The following is a 16,705-nucleotide window of genomic DNA, read 5'->3' as shown; positions in this document are numbered from 1 at the left end:
GAAGGCCCTCGGAGTGGATGTTGCGCCGGAAGAAGCTGACCGCTGCGTCCAAACCCGCCTGAGGGATATATTATGGGATGTTGGTGCGTGAAGAATAGTTTTTGACATGTTTGCCAGCGAAATAATGTGCAGCTGTTCATTTCTATTGAGACTAGAACGGATAGCAGTGACAGAAAATGTATTTTTTTTGTCATCATTTTCTGTATTTAAAAGCTGTTGATTGTGTTGGAGTACAGAGAGTAGAATGTAAATGTGCAAGTTGTAATTTGTAAATGATTTGAGGGGATCTGGATGAATAAACGTTATGTTCAGGTCTTAATTGAGTTACTCGTTACAATCCTAAACAAGTGGGTTTTTAGTGGAGATTTAAAGGAAGTCAGTGTTTCAGCCGTTTTACAGTTTTCTGGAAGTTTGTTCCAAATTTGTGGTGAATAGATGCTGAAAGCTGCTTCTCCTCGTTTGGTTCTGGTTCTGGGGATGCAGAGCAGACCAGAACCGGAAGACCTGAGAGGTCTGGAAGGTTGATACGACAACAGCAGATCTTTAATGTATTGAGCCGTTCAGTGATTTGTAAACTAACAACGGTATTTTAAAGTCTATTCTTTGAGCTACAGGGAGCCAGTGGAGGGACTATAAAACTGGTGTTATGTGCTCTGTCTTCCTGGTTTTAGGATCTTTTTTCTTTGGCTTTTGGCACAATCTGAGAGGTTTCACTTTGTTTTATATGTATTTTATGTTTCAATCTTTTCTATTTTATAATCGCATTGTATTTTATGATTGTGTATAGCACTTTGGTCCTGTCGGTGTATAAAGTGCTTCATAAATAAAGTTGGTATGGTATGGTATATTCTTAAATATTGAGGCCACACCTCCTCCTTTTTTATGTTTTCTATTCTCACTTAAGAAATTGTAGTTAGGAGGTACGATCGGTTCGTTATTGTCATTCAACCATGTTTCTGTCAGAAACATAACATTGATATTATGCTCAGTGATGAAATCATTAATTAATAGAGCTTTAGCACAGAGAGATCTGGTATTTAAAAGAGTTTAAATGTTTAAGTTTAAGCGAGTTGGAGGCCAAAAGTTCTTCAGTCTGAGGTTTGAATTAGGTCCGCTGTATTTTATATTTCTGTTTTTTTGTAAAAGGTTTTTGTAGCGATCTGGACAGGTAATGTCCTGTTCTGCAGTGCCGGGGGGCCAGACGGGTGTAAAGATAATTTTCTGGACCCGGACTCAGACCTCAGAGACGCAGAGTGATGGATCCTCTGGGGAGTCAGAGGAAGTGAGCTCTGCTACGTGAGCGCTGAGGATTAGAACAAGCAGAAACTGTTATTAGTGGTTTATTGTGTTGCTGAGCAGAAACTTGGTGCAGCTTTGGCTATTTTATAAAAGTCTTTATAGATAAAACTGAATCTGATCAACTTGAAAATCTTTATTAATTTAATGAAATAGTAATGGAAAAAAAATCTTGAAATGTTTAAACATAAATAAGCTATAAACTGAAATGTGAACTGGTTGTTATTTTCCATTTATTTCCTGGTAGTGATGATCAGACAGGATTCTTCTCATTAGCAACACACCTCTGCTGTGAGAGGGGGCGGAGCCACAGGTGGGTCCGGTTCAAGTTCTGGAGAATCGGATTCCAGTTCGTTCCGACTCGGTTTGTGTGAACAGAAGGAGAAGCAAAGATCTGATCAGGTGAGTTTTAACTCCACATTCTTCTGGTTTCCAGTCCTGACTGGGTTTTCTCTCTTTGAGCTGCTGGACAGAACCAGAACTGGGCCTGGTTCTGGTTCTGGTTCTGGTTATGATGCAGAGCTGCAGCACCTGGTTTCAATCAGGAACTCTGATTTTCTCTGAGTTTTCATCTGTAACCCAGACAACAAGCTGAGTTTGCTCCCAGTTTCATAGTGGAGTCAAACTGGTACCAGTAGGTTCTGAGTGTTTGTGGCCCGGCTGAGATATCTGGGTTCCTGATTGGTGGATGGAAAATATTTCAATATGAAGTCAATAATTTATTGATCAGAGAGGATTTCTCTGGGCTTTTATCAGTAGGAAATCCAGATTGAATCAGACATTGTGGATCAAATGCGTTACTTTATGGACTTTCTTTAATATGGAAAACTTGACCTCTTTCTGACCATCGCTCCATTTCTGAGTCTTTCTGGTTTTAAATGTTTGCTCATTAGAAAATCAGAAAATTGTTGGTTGAATCACAGCAATAATTTCCACAGCTGTTTGCCAACTTGCTAGGAAAGCTGTTTTATGTATTTTATATTTGAGTCACTGAATACAATCACGGACATTTCAAATATCCATGTTTTTCCTTTACTCTGATTTTGTTTTAATGAGGAAAATCAAAGTCCCTGGTGAATTAATGAATGAAACGTATTCATACCCCTTTAAATTTCTCACTCTGTTTCATTGCAGCCATTTGCTAATCTCAGAAAAGTTCATATTATTTCTCATTAATGTATACTCAGCATCAGAGGTGTGACCAAGTCACTGTGTTGCAAGTCTCAAGTAAGTCTCAAGTCTCTGTCCTCAAGTCCGAGTCAAGTCTCAAGTAAAGACAGGCAAAAGTCGAGTCAAGTCTCAAGTCAGGAACCTTTAATTTCAAGTCATTTCGAGTCGTTTTTATTTATTTATTTTTAATAATTTGCAATTATATATAATATTCAAATATTAGACCATTTGTTCTTTTTAAAATATGTATTTGAGGTTCATTTGTGATCCTCTTATTCATCTGGTATTCTTCAAATCTGTCAGAAGTAAACAGATGTCAGAAAATAAATTACAGCCTTTCATGAATTACATTTGACTTCAGTTTACTCCTTCTATTCATAAATAAACATCAACACTACAACAATCATAGTTTTCAAAAAATGAAATAAGTATAAATGAAGTTATCACAAGTAAACTCAGGAAGGTCTGGTGCATTTATTTTTCTGCTTTTATTTCTAAGTATGTTAGTTTCAGTCCTCCGTAAATATGGGACAGACATTCTAAACACAAAATTTATTTGGGACAGTCACTGTATTTGGTCTTTTTTTTTTTCCCAGCAAAGCTATACTACTTGGAAATGGGTTCTGTGCGACATGTGACAGTCACGCCGGTCAGTGCATTAAGTCAAAAACAGTTGACTTAATGCACTGACTGCAGTAAACAATATATTGTCAATATAATTTCCCAACGTAGATGTCTTCAAATACACCAACCATCCTTAGATGATACTAGACCCGGCTCATCATCATGATGGGACAGAGAGACTCTGTTCCCTGTGTTCAGGTCCAGAATCTGCTTTCTGTTCCGGAGCCCCGCTCACTATCCACCGGCTTCCTGAGCTAACACGGTGCACATTATTTGTGGAGGCATTTGAAGGACCGGATTTATGGTAAATCATCACCAATTTAACCCGGAGTACACATGCTAACACGAAGTTAGCTAAAGTCAACTATCTTACAGCAAAAGAAAAGTGCCACCTACCGATCTTTGTGAAGCTTCAAATGCCGGACAAAGTTGGACGTCGTGGCATCTCCATCCGATATTCTCCTCTTGCATGTTTTACAAGTTGCAGTTCGTTTTTTAGTCGAAAGTTCATAACCTACATAGCCAAAAGAAATTACTCGCGGAAGCATATTCCAGCGGTTATTTCGTATTTCGTTCCCTGAGCTCTGTAGCTTTGCCGCGTTTTTTTAAACGTCCAAATCCTGTTAATTTGATTGGTTGTGCTGCAGCTACGTACACATACATACATACATAAGGAGAGAGGAAAACCATAGTGACGGTCTGCGCATATGGAGTGAGTGAAATTAATTAATGACGCCACTTTATAAATAATGTGTTTTAAATTTTAAGACTTTGAGTAAAAAATATCAAGTCTTTTCAAGTAAACAGCTTCAAGTCGAGTCAAGTCCCAAGTCAATGGCATGAAAGTCAAAGTCAAGTCCGAGTCTTTGAGCATTTTTTCAAGTCAAGTCTCAAGTCGTGATTTTAACGACTCGAGTCTGACTCGAGTCCAAGTCATGTGACTCGAGTCCCCACCTCTGCTCAGCATCCCCTCTTGACAGAAAACATACAGAATTGTAGAAAGCTTTGTAAATTTATAAAAAAAAAAGAAAAACTGAAACATCACATGGTCATAAGTATTCAGACCTTTTGCTCAGTAGAAACCCCTTTTTAGCTTGTACAGCCATGAGTCTTCTTGGAAATGATGCAACTGGTTTTTCACAGCTGGATTTGGGGATCCTCTGCCACTCCTCCTTCAGAACCTCTCCAGTTCCATCGGGTCGGATGGTGAATGTTGGCGTCACGAATGGTCATAGAGTTGGATGCAGGCATGCATAACAAATCACATTTTATTTTAAATACATTTACATTTTTCAAGAGTACATTGCCAATATGTACTTGTACAGAATTGTACAAATTGTCAATGCATTCAAAATTTGCAGACAACCATGCTTATGAAAATTAGTACAATGAAACAATAGGTACACTTTAGAGGAAATGTGAAAAATATTTAACCAAGGACAGAGTATTGTTTTAATTTAATATCACAGTATTCCAGTATTATTGCAAACATACTGACATTTCTCCTTCCTAAGAACAGTGAGGATCAACGGCAGAACATTCCCATTCACTGCACTTTACAGAAACCTACAAAAAAAGAACACTTGTATTTTAAAGAGTACAGACAAATGGCAAAGAAAAAAGTCTGACTTACAATTTTAAGACGTAGCGGACTCGCTATGCATGTGACATCATCGGAACCGATGATGATTGGGACCGGATGCCTGGGGTGGGGAAACATTTCTAGGTTACTTCTTTACCTGTTTATGTTAGAAGTAGAAAAAATAGTCAGCAATATCATAGAATCAGTTGATGTTGAGGCATCAACTATGAAGCTGTTTTCAGTGAGGTCTTAAGGGAGACAATCTACCATAAAATCTTTCCATCCATGATCTGAACACGTTGATCCCTGCAGGGTGGTGAGGGGGGCCGGTGGGGCCCAGCTCCAGCTGTCACCAGACGAGAGGCGGGGTTCACCCTGGACAGGTCACCAGTCCATCGCAGGCACTGAAAGCTAACAATGAATAAAATGTATGAAAGAGAAATGATAAATTAACAAGGAGAATAAATTATGTCCAATTATTTTAAAATCAAATCATGTTTACTAATTGCAGTGATTTATAATTGCTGACATCAGAGACTCAGAACCTGGTTTTAGAGGAAGAATTGAGCTGAATCAGAAAAACTGAAGTATATTTTGAGGTTGTCAATAACATTCCTCTGTGGGATCCAAAAGTCAAGATTCTGAGAGTAGCGTTGTTGTCTTGTAATAGGAAGGGCGTAGGTTCGATTTCATCTTCCTCTTGCCACGTGTCAACGTGCTTTGGCACCACTGTTTGTATATGTTGGGCCTCCCAGCTGTGGTGTTTATCTGTATATGGCAGCCTGAGTCTGTTGAATGTGTAGGTCACTCATAGCACAAAGGCTTCAGCCTGGATGTATTATTGCGTTTTAAATATATAACATGTTTTCAGACTCTACACTGGTTTCCAAAATATAAACTCTCCAGCTTTTATTTAGCAGCTGAACCAAAATCTGCAAAATAAAAATCCAAACTGTTTTGTCAGTTGATCCGAATTTCCGAACGCGGCTCCCCGCATCTCAGACCACGGCTCCGACCTTTATTTCAAATAAAAAAAACCCTACTGTATTGTTTTTACCTCTAAAATATATATTTCTCAAATATCAATTGTTACAGCTAATGGTGGATCCATTTAAGTAAATTTAAAGCAGGTACACTCTGCGGTCGGAGCCGCGGTCGGAGTCCCGTTCGGGGCATTTCCGACCGCACTTCCGAACGGGACTCCGACCGCAGAGTGTACTTGCTTTAAATTTACTTAAATGGATCCACGATTAGCTGTAACAATTGATATTTGAGAAATATATATTTTAGAGGTAAAAACAATACAGTAGTTTGTTTTTTTTTAAATAAATGTTAATAAAATATTGTCACATGGACATCCAGGTTGTTGAATTGTACTTAAAAGTATGTATGTGTATATATGTACACACACACACACACACACACACGCCCACACACAGGCATGTGTGTGTGTGTGTGGCCCGGTTCTCCTTCAGAACCAAGTTGCTGGCTTCATGGAGCTGTGGTTCTGGTTTCCTCCTGATCAGAACCAACAAACTCTGACAGCAGATTTCTACAAACTCTCTTAAAGCTGCAGCTTCTCAGTGGGAGGAGAATGGTTCAGGCTTCCTGATTGGACACAGAGACAGCAATCAGCCAATCAGAGGAGCAGCAGCTTGCTGTGTTCCTGCGTTTGTGTTGGTGTGAAGATGAGTGTTGTTGCTGTGTCCATGTCTCCAGGAAGTCCAGCTGGACTCCAGCCGTCCAACATGTCTAGAGACAGTGGTCCTCATCCATCAAACTGTGGCAGCAGCAGATCTGATCTCAGATCTGTTTGCTCTCTCAGCTCAACAGGAAACAACTGATCGGGTTCATCCTGGTCACAGCTCTGAGATCAGTCTGACTGCAGCCTGGAAACCATCTACTGGATGTGCTGCGTCACTGACTGCTGCTGGAGAGAGGCCGGAAACACTCACTGATCTGCTCTCTCCTTCCTTCTTCTCTCTGCAGGTTCTGATCTCTGTGAAGTAGAGAATGGTCTCAGTGTCCTGCTGATCCTCAGAGGTTGAAGCTGCAGCAGTTTGAGTCTAAAGAGACTCTGACTGGATCATGATGATGACCTCTGACCTCCAAGGTTTTCCTCCCGTTTATTTTCTCGTGTCTGTCATTTATTGTTGTCTCTTTGGATCAATAAAGATCCAATTCAAACTGGGCTCCATTTAGAGGCTTCGTGGAGTTTGATCTGAACTGGATTCAACTGGAAAGTTGATCTTTTTTCTCTCTGATTCATTTTCATCCTGGAACCAGAAATGGTCTGAGAATGGAAACATGGGAATCATTTTCAGTTCAGCTTTGAAGCCATGAATGACACTTCAAACCTCTTTTCTCTGCTGCTTCGTCCTTCTGCTGACATGAAAATGTTCCTCAAAGCTCCACAGATAAAAAGATGCTTCACTGGAAACTGCAGCGAAACTTCAGCTTCCATCAGAGAACCAGTTTAACCAGTTTAGAACTGGATGTCCTACAGAAACTCTGATCTTAGAGCAGTTTTCAGAAACATGTGGAACCTGGAAAATAAAGATTTTATATATTTTATGTTCATTGTAAAAGCTAAATCTTGAAGTTTTACGTCATCATTGATTCTCAGCTTTAATTTCTCTCAGTTTGTTTTGGTTTTTACTTTTTTAACTCCATATTTCATGTTTTGAGTTTTCTAGAGAACTTCAGGCTCTTTACTGTGATTTTACTGATTTATTCAAACCTCAGAGAATCACTGGGATAATGTGCTGATTGGTTCATGTTTGATTTTCATAATTCTTCTAATGTAATGTGGGTTGCTGGGTGTTTAACGACCAAATAAAGTTTTTAAAAAAATCTTTGTGTATTTTTTATGCAGCTGACTGTGTACACATATAATAACTAAACCTTCGTGTTAATCCTCCATGCCATTTTTGCATTTAAACTTTAAGGTTTAAAACTTTAAGGTTTAAACTTTAAGGTTTAAACTTTAAGGTTTAAACTTTAAGGTTTAAACTTTAAGGTTTAAACTTTAAGGTTAAACTTTCAGGTTTAAACTTTCGCATGCAGTACCTACCGTGGCCACCAGGGGCGCCGAAGAGCAATTTTTTTTTTTTTTTTTCTTATCGATAAAATAATTTCTACATACATTATCAAATACTGTATATATTGTGAGCACAAATCACTTCATAGTGAAATTGTGTGTTTTTGATATGACAGGAATTGTTACAAAAAATGAATAAAAATCAGCTCCACCAAGGTGCCTGTTATTGGCCTTTAGGCTTAGTTTTTTATGCCTTGGGCATGTGTTGTGCCGAGAAACACTTACCTGCCGAGATATTCTTAAAGATTCATTTTGTAAAAATGTGATATTCAAGGTTTAAACTTTAAGGCTTAAACCTTGCGATGCATGCAGTACCTACCGTGGGCCACCAGGGGCGCCGAAGAGCAATTCTTTTTTTTTTCTTTTCATCAATAAAATAATTTCTACATACATTATCAAATACTGTATATATTGTGAAAACAAATCACTTCATAGTGAAATTGTGTGTTATTGGCCTTTAGGCTTAGTTTTTATGCCTTGGGCATGTGTTTTGCCGAGAAACGCTTACCTGCCGAGATATTCTTAAAGATTCGTTTTTGTAAAAATGTGATATTCAAGGTTGTACCGTGAGAATCTCGTCCCTTCCCATGCCGAGTTCAAACTTTAAGGTTTAAACTTGCGAAGCGTGCGGTACCCTACCGCGTCCACCAGGGGCCCCGAAGAGCAGTTCTTTTTGTTTTGGGATAATGTGCTGATTGGTTCATGTTTGATCTTCATAATTCTTCTAATGCAATGTGGGTTGCTGGATGTTTAACGACCAAATAAAGTTTTTAAAGAATCTTTGTGTATTTTTTATGCAGCTGACTGTGTACACATATAATAACTAAACCTTCATGTTAATCCTCCATGCCATTTTTGCTGTATTATAAGTTTTTCACATTTAGTTTCACAGCTTAAATTAGTAAAAGCAGAAACATCTCAAGTTGATTTCAGCTTTAAGCTACTAATTTAGCCAGCAGTTTATTTTTGCAGTATTCAGACTGAAGATGTTTTTTTTAATAAAACAGATGAGAATCTTTTCAATCAAAAACTCGTTTAATTAAATCAGCTATTGAATTAGAATAATAACTTGTATAAAACTGCCATTTCTGTCTGGTTAATGGTGCAGCAGATCCTGCAGGGGGCGCTCTGGGGCCTCAGTGTTCAGGTCGGTTACAGTCACATCTCCCAGACTCCTGAATCTTCTGGTTCCTTCCTGAAATGATTTCCTGCAATAAATGTTGGTTGGAAATGAGCAGAAAACTGAGAAAAACCCGAAAAAGTTCAAATGTAACCTAAAGTTTTACAGCTCAACTCATACAAAGGAAAATAAAGGTGTTTATTGTCAGGGGGCGGAGCCTCAGGTGTGTCAGCTCTAGTCAGGTTTGGATCAGAACCGGTTCAGACTCCGTGCAGCAGCAGAGCAGAGTCTGTATATTTTTGTTATTTAATCAATTATCTTAAGAAAGCGAAATTGATAGGATATAAGGTTTCTTTTCTTTTCTTTTTTGGGGGGGCTTGGGAGTAATATATATGTAGCATCCCGATCCACACTCCATTCCAGTTCATGGCGGTAATGCACATCAATAAGTTGCTTGCCAACCGCCAAAAAAGAAGAGCAGCGTCTGGATCAGGTGAGTGTTTTGCTGATGTTTTATTTACAATGTGAAATTAATCACAGCATAAACAACTAAGCAGGTGTAAGTGAACCAGGGTGTGATATTATTTAAAACAATGTGGTTGCAAGGAAGTAAATTTGGTAAGACTTTATTTGAAGGGGTGCACGTAAAAAGGACATAGGATTCTTTATAAATGTTGTCATGAAATGACACTTTTTATACAGGGTTTACACTTTTAATTGACTTTTATGTAATGTTTTAAGCGTAAGTGTGCATAAAAATCTCATTATTTACCAAAAAAATTGACAAAGTTTACACTTTTACTGTGTGGGTTATTGAACAAAACTATAACGCTGCCCTTAGATCAAATATAACTCGGATTAAATTAATGAATGAAATATAAAATCAGTATTCCTGGATGTAGAAAATGTTTTCTGTAAGGATGCAGTTGTGACCTCACACCACTAGGGTGCGCTAGCGCCGCGCTGTTTCTCTTCTCTCTTGGAATAGAAAGTAGCGAGCACGTTACCTTGTACAGTCCGCATGCTCACTGAGCATTGTTGTTGTAGTCAGCTGGTGGTTGTCATTCTGGCGAAAAGTGGAGAAAAATATCAAGTGAAACGGAGCAAAAGTCGAACGGATTGAAATATTTTACAAGAAACGACAGTAGGTGTCGCTGTTTCGCTTTTATAACTAACAGTGCGCTTAATTTTATTTAAATTAGAGCAGTCGGTCGTTTCTCCGCAGGTGGAGCGCTCGGATGGAGGCAGAGCCGGAGGACAAGGAGGAGGAAGAGGCGGCTGCCGCCATGCTGTGGTCCATCCAGGAGGCTCTGGAGAGGCAGACCCAGCAGATCGGAGCGTCAGGCCTGCGGGGCCACAGCGGTGGTGGAACGTCCTGAAGGCCCTCGAGTGGATGTTGCGCCGGAAGAAGCTGACCGCTGCGTCCAAACCCGCCTGAGGGATATATTATGGGATGTTGGTGCGTGAAGAATAGTTTTTGACATGTTGCCAGCGAAATAATGTGCAGCTGTCATTTCTATTGAGACTAGAACGGATAGCAGTGACAGAAAATGTATTTTTTTGTCATCATTTTCTGTATTTAAAAGCTGTTGATTGTGTTGGAGTACAGAAGAGAATGTAAATGTGCAAGTTGTAATTTGTAAATGATTTGAGGGGATCTGGATGAATAAACGTTATGTTCAGGTCTTAATTGAGTTACTCGTTACAATCCTAAACAGTGGGTTTTTAGTGGAGATTTAAAGGAAGTCAGTGTTTCAGCCGTTTTACAGTTTCTGGAAGTTTGTTCCAAATTTGTGGTGAATAGATGCTGAAAGCTGCTTCTCCTCGTTTGGTTCTGGTTCTGGGGATGCAGAAGCAGACCAGAACCGGAAGACCTGAGAGGTCTGGAAGGTTGATACGACAACAGCAGATCTTTAATGTATTGAGCCGTTCAGTGATTTGTAAACTAACAACGGTATTTTAAAGTCTATTCTTTGAGCTACAGGGAGCCAGTGGAGGGACTATAAACTGGTGTTATGTTGCTCTGTCTTCCTGGTTTTAGGATCTTTTTTTCTTTGCTTTTGGCACAATCTGGAGGTTATCACTTTGTTTTATATGTATTTTATGTTTCAATCTTTCTATTTTATAATCGCATTGTATTTATGATTGTGTATAGCACTTTGGTCCTGTCGGTGTATAAGTGCTTCATAATAAGGTTGGTATGGTATGGTATATTCTTAAATATTGAGGCCACACCTCCTCCTTTTTTATGTTTTCTATTCTCACTTAAGAAATTGTAGTTAGGGGAGGTACGATCCGGTTCGTTATTGTCATTCAACCATGTTTTCTGTCAGAACATAACATTGATATTATGCTCAGTGATGAATCATTAATTAATAGAGCTTTTAGCACAAGAGATCTGTATTTAAAAAGAGTTTAAATGTTGAAGTTTAAGCGAGTTGGAGGCCAAAAGTTCTTCAGTCTGAGGTTTGAATTAGGTCCGCTGTATTTTATATTTCTGTTTTTTTGTAAAAGGTTTTTGTAGCGATCTGACAGGTAATGTCCTGTTCTGCAGTGCCGGGGGGCCAGACGGGTGTAAAGATAATTTTTCTGGACCCGGACTCAGACCTCAGAGACGCAGAGTGATGGATCCTCTGGGGAGGTCAGAGGAAGTGAGCTCTGCTACGTGAGCGCTGAGGATTAGAACAAGCAGAAACTGTTATTAGTGGTTTTATTGTGTTGCTGAGCAGAAACTTGGTGCAAGCTTTTGGCTATTTTATAAAAGTCTTTATAGATAAAACTGAATCTGATCAACTTGAAAATCTTTATTAATTTAATGAAATAGTAATGGAAAAAAAAATCCTTGAAATGTTTAAACATAAATAAGCTATAAACTGAAATGTGAACTGGTTGTTATTTTCCATTTATTTCCTGGTAGTGATGATCAGACAGGATTCTTCTCATTAGCAACACACCTCTGCTGTGAGAGGGGGCGGAGCCACAGGTGGGTCCGGTTCAAGTTCTGGAGAATCGGATTCCAGTTCGTTCCGACTCGGTTTTGTGTGAACAGAAGGAGAAGCAAAGATCTGATCAGGTGAGTTTTAACTCCACATTCTTCTGGTTTCCAGTCCTGACTGGGTTTTCTCTCTTTGAGCTGCTGGACAGAACCAGAACTGGGCCTGGTTCTGGTTCTGGTTCTGGTTATGATGCAGAGCTGCAGCACCTGGTTTCAATCAGGAACTCTGATTTTCTCTGAGTTTTCATCTGTAACCCAGACAACAAGCTGAGTTTGCTCCCAGTTTCATAGTGGAGTCAAACTGGTACCAGTAGGTTCTGAGTGTTTGTGGCCCGGCTGAGATATCTGGGTTCCTGATTGGTGGATGGAAAATATTTCAATATGAAGTCAATAATTTATTGATCAGAGAGGATTTCTCTGGGCTTTTATCAGTAGGAAATCCAGATTGAATCAGACATTGTGGATCAAATGCGTTACTTTATGGACTTTCTTTAATATGGAAAACTTGACCTCTTTCTGACCATCGCTCCATTTCTGAGTCTTTCTGGTTTTAAATGTTTGCTCATTAGAAAATCAGAAAATTGTTGGTTGAATCACAGCAATAATTTCCACAGCTGTTTGCCAACTTGCTAGGAAAGCTGTTTTATGTATTTTATATTTGAGTCACTGAATACAATCACGGACATTTCAAATATCCATGTTTTTCCTTTACTCTGATTTTGTTTTAATGAGGAAAATCAAAGTCCCTGGTGAATTAATGAATGAAACGTATTCATACCCCTTTAAATTTCTCACTCTGTTTCATTGCAGCCATTTGCTAATCTCAGAAAAGTTCATATTATTTCTCATTAATGTATACTCAGCATCAGAGGTGTGACCAAGTCACTGTGTTGCAAGTCTCAAGTAAGTCTCAAGTCTCTGTCCTCAAGTCCGAGTCAAGTCTCAAGTAAAGACAGGCAAAAGTCGAGTCAAGTCTCAAGTCAGGAACCTTTAATTTCAAGTCATTTCGAGTCGTTTTTATTTATTTATTTTTAATAATTTGCAATTATATATAATATTCAAATATTAGACCATTTGTTCTTTTTAAAATATGTATTTGAGGTTCATTTGTGATCCTCTTATTCATCTGGTATTCTTCAAATCTGTCAGAAGTAAACAGATGTCAGAAAATAAATTACAGCCTTTCATGAATTACATTTGACTTCAGTTTACTCCTTCTATTCATAAATAAACATCAACACTACAACAATCATAGTTTTCAAAAAATGAAATAAGTATAAATGAAGTTATCACAAGTAAACTCAGGAAGGTCTGGTGCATTTATTTTTCTGCTTTTATTTCTAAGTATGTTAGTTTCAGTCCTCCGTAAATATGGGACAGACATTCTAAACACAAAATTTATTTGGGACAGTCACTGTATTTGGTCTTTTTTTTTTTTCCCAGCAAAGCTATACTACTTGGAAATGGGTTCTGTGCGACATGTGACAGTCACGCCGGTCAGTGCATTAAGTCAAAAACAGTTGACTTAATGCACTGACTGCAGTAAACAATATATTGTCAATATAATTTCCCAACGTAGATGTCTTCAAATACACCAACCATCCTTAGATGATACTAGACCCGGCTCATCATCATGATGGGACAGAGAGACTCTGTTCCCTGTGTTCAGGTCCAGAATCTGCTTTCTGTTCCGGAGCCCCGCTCACTATCCACCGGCTTCCTGAGCTAACACGGTGCACATTATTTGTGGAGGCATTTGAAGGACCGGATTTATGGTAAATCATCACCAATTTAACCCGGAGTACACATGCTAACACGAAGTTAGCTAAAGTCAACTATCTTACAGCAAAAGAAAAGTGCCACCTACCGATCTTTGTGAAGCTTCAAATGCCGGACAAAGTTGGACGTCGTGGCATCTCCATCCGATATTCTCCTCTTGCATGTTTTACAAGTTGCAGTTCGTTTTTTAGTCGAAAGTTCATAACCTACATAGCCAAAAGAAATTACTCGCGGAAGCATATTCCAGCGGTTATTTCGTATTTCGTTCCCTGAGCTCTGTAGCTTTGCCGCGTTTTTTTAAACGTCCAAATCCTGTTAATTTGATTGGTTGTGCTGCAGCTACGTACACATACATACATACATAAGGAGAGAGGAAAACCATAGTGACGGTCTGCGCATATGGAGTGAGTGAAATTAATTAATGACGCCACTTTATAAATAATGTGTTTTAAATTTTAAGACTTTGAGTAAAAAATATCAAGTCTTTTCAAGTAAACAGCTTCAAGTCGAGTCAAGTCCCAAGTCAATGGCATGAAAGTCAAAGTCAAGTCCGAGTCTTTGAGCATTTTTTCAAGTCAAGTCTCAAGTCGTGATTTTAACGACTCGAGTCTGACTCGAGTCCAAGTCATGTGACTCGAGTCCCCACCTCTGCTCAGCATCCCCTCTTGACAGAAAACATACAGAATTGTAGAAAGCTTTGTAAATTTATAAAAAAAAAAGAAAAACTGAAACATCACATGGTCATAAGTATTCAGACCTTTTGCTCAGTAGAAACCCCTTTTTAGCTTGTACAGCCATGAGTCTTCTTGGAAATGATGCAACTGGTTTTTCACAGCTGGATTTGGGGATCCTCTGCCACTCCTCCTTCAGAACCTCTCCAGTTCCATCGGGTCGGATGGTGAATGTTGGCGTCACGAATGGTCATAGAGTTGGATGCAGGCATGCATAACAAATCACATTTTATTTTAAATACATTTACATTTTTCAAGAGTACATTGCCAATATGTACTTGTACAGAATTGTACAAATTGTCAATGCATTCAAAATTTGCAGACAACATGCTTATGAAAATTAGTACAATGAAACAATAGGTACACTTTAGAGGAAATGTGAAAAATATTTAACCAAGGACAGAGTATTGTTTTAATTTAATATCACAGTATTCCAGTATTATTGCAAACATACTGACATTTCTCCTTCCTAAGAACAGTGAGGATCAACGGCAGAACATTCCCATTCACTGCACTTTACAGAAACCTACAAAAAAAGAACACTTGTATTTTAAAGAGTACAGACAAATGGCAAAGAAAAAAGTCTGACTTACAATTTTAAGACGTAGCGGACTCGCTATGCATGTGACATCATCGGAACCGATGATGATTGGGACCGGATGCCTGGGGTGGGGAAACATTTCTAGGTTACTTCTTTACCTGTTTATGTTAGAAGTAGAAAAAATAGTCAGCAATATCATAGAATCAGTTGATGTTGAGGCATCAACTATGAAGCTGTTTTCAGTGAGGTCTTAAGGGAGACAATCTACCATAAAATCTTTCCATCCATGATCTGAACACGTTGATCCCTGCAGGGTGGTGAGGGGGGCCGGTGGGGCCCAGCTCCAGCTGTCACCAGACGAGAGGCGGGGTTCACCCTGGACAGGTCACCAGTCCATCGCAGGCACTGAAAGCTAACAATGAATAAAATGTATGAAAGAGAAATGATAAATTAACAAGGAGAATAAATTATGTCCAATTATTTTAAAATCAAATCATGTTTACTAATTGCAGTGATTTATAATTGCTGACATCAGAGACTCAGAACCTGGTTTTAGAGGAAGAATTGAGCTGAATCAGAAAAACTGAAGTATATTTTGAGGTTGTCAATAACATTCCTCTGTGGGATCCAAAAGTCAAGATTCTGAGAGTAGCGTTGTTGTCTTGTAATAGGAAGGGCGTAGGTTCGATTTCATCTTCCTCTTGCCACGTGTCAACGTGCTTTGGCACCACTGTTTGTATATGTTGGGCCTCCCAGCTGTGGTGTTTATCTGTATATGGCAGCCTGAGTCTGTTGAATGTGTAGGTCACTCATAGCACAAAGGCTTCAGCCTGGATGTATTATTGCGTTTTAAATATATAACATGTTTTCAGACTCTACACTGGTTTCCAAAATATAAACTCTCCAGCTTTTATTTAGCAGCTGAACCAAAATCTGCAAAATAAAAATCCAACTGTTTTGTCAGTTGATCCGAATTTCCGAACGCGGCTCCCCGCATCTCAGACCACGGCTCCGACCTTTATTTCAAATAAAAAAACCCTACTGTATTGTTTTTACCTCTAAAATATATATTTCTCAAATATCAATTGTTACAGCTAATGGTGGATCCATTTAAGTAAATTTAAAGCAGGTACACTCTGCGGTCGGAGCCGCGGTCGGAGTCCCGTTCGGGGCATTTCCGACCGCACTTCCGAACGGGACTCCGACCGCAGAGTGTACTTGCTTTAAATTTACTTAAATGGATCCACGATTAGCTGTAACAATTGATATTTGAGAAATATATATTTTAGAGGTAAAAACAATACAGTAGTTTGTTTTTTTTTAAATAAATGTTAATAAAATATTGTCACATGGACATCCAGGTTGTTGAATTGTACTTAAAAGTATGTATGTGTATATATGTACACACACACACACACACACACGCCCACACACAGGCATGTGTGTGTGTGTGGCCCGGTTCTCCTTCAGAACCAAGTTGCTGGCTTCATGGAGCTGTGGTTCTGGTTTCCTCCTGATCAGAACCAACAAACTCTGACAGCAGATTTCTACAAACTCTCTTAAAGCTGCAGCTTCTCAGTGGGAGGAGAATGGTTCAGGCTTCCTGATTGGACACAGAGACAGCAATCAGCCAATCAGAGGAGCAGCAGCTTGCTGTGTTCCTGCGTTTGTGTTGGTGTGAAGATGAGTGTTGTTGCTGTGTCCATGTCTCCAGGAAGTCCAGCTGGACTCCAGCCGTCCAACATGTCTAGAGACAGTGGTCCTCAT

At 39.1% G+C, this 16,705-nt stretch overlaps 1 long non-coding RNA gene across 1 annotated transcript; it reads left to right on the top strand.

Annotated features, from left to right (window-relative positions):
• Positions 1-41: 41 nt before the first annotated feature.
• LOC116708211 (uncharacterized) lies at positions 42-6,705 on the top strand. Its single transcript, XR_004336625.1, has 3 exons — positions 42-83; positions 1,573-1,698; positions 6,662-6,705. It is a non-coding gene; the product is annotated as an uncharacterized LOC116708211 (long non-coding RNA).
• Positions 6,706-16,705: the final 10,000 nt, after the last annotated feature.

This window comes from Xiphophorus hellerii, chromosome 18, assembly GCF_003331165.1.
Source record: "Xiphophorus hellerii strain 12219 chromosome 18, Xiphophorus_hellerii-4.1, whole genome shotgun sequence".
NCBI classification, from domain to species: Eukaryota; Metazoa; Chordata; class Actinopteri; order Cyprinodontiformes; family Poeciliidae; genus Xiphophorus; species Xiphophorus hellerii.
The sequence above is the reverse complement of the archived record's forward strand: the minus strand, read 5'-3'. Positions and strand labels throughout refer to the sequence as shown.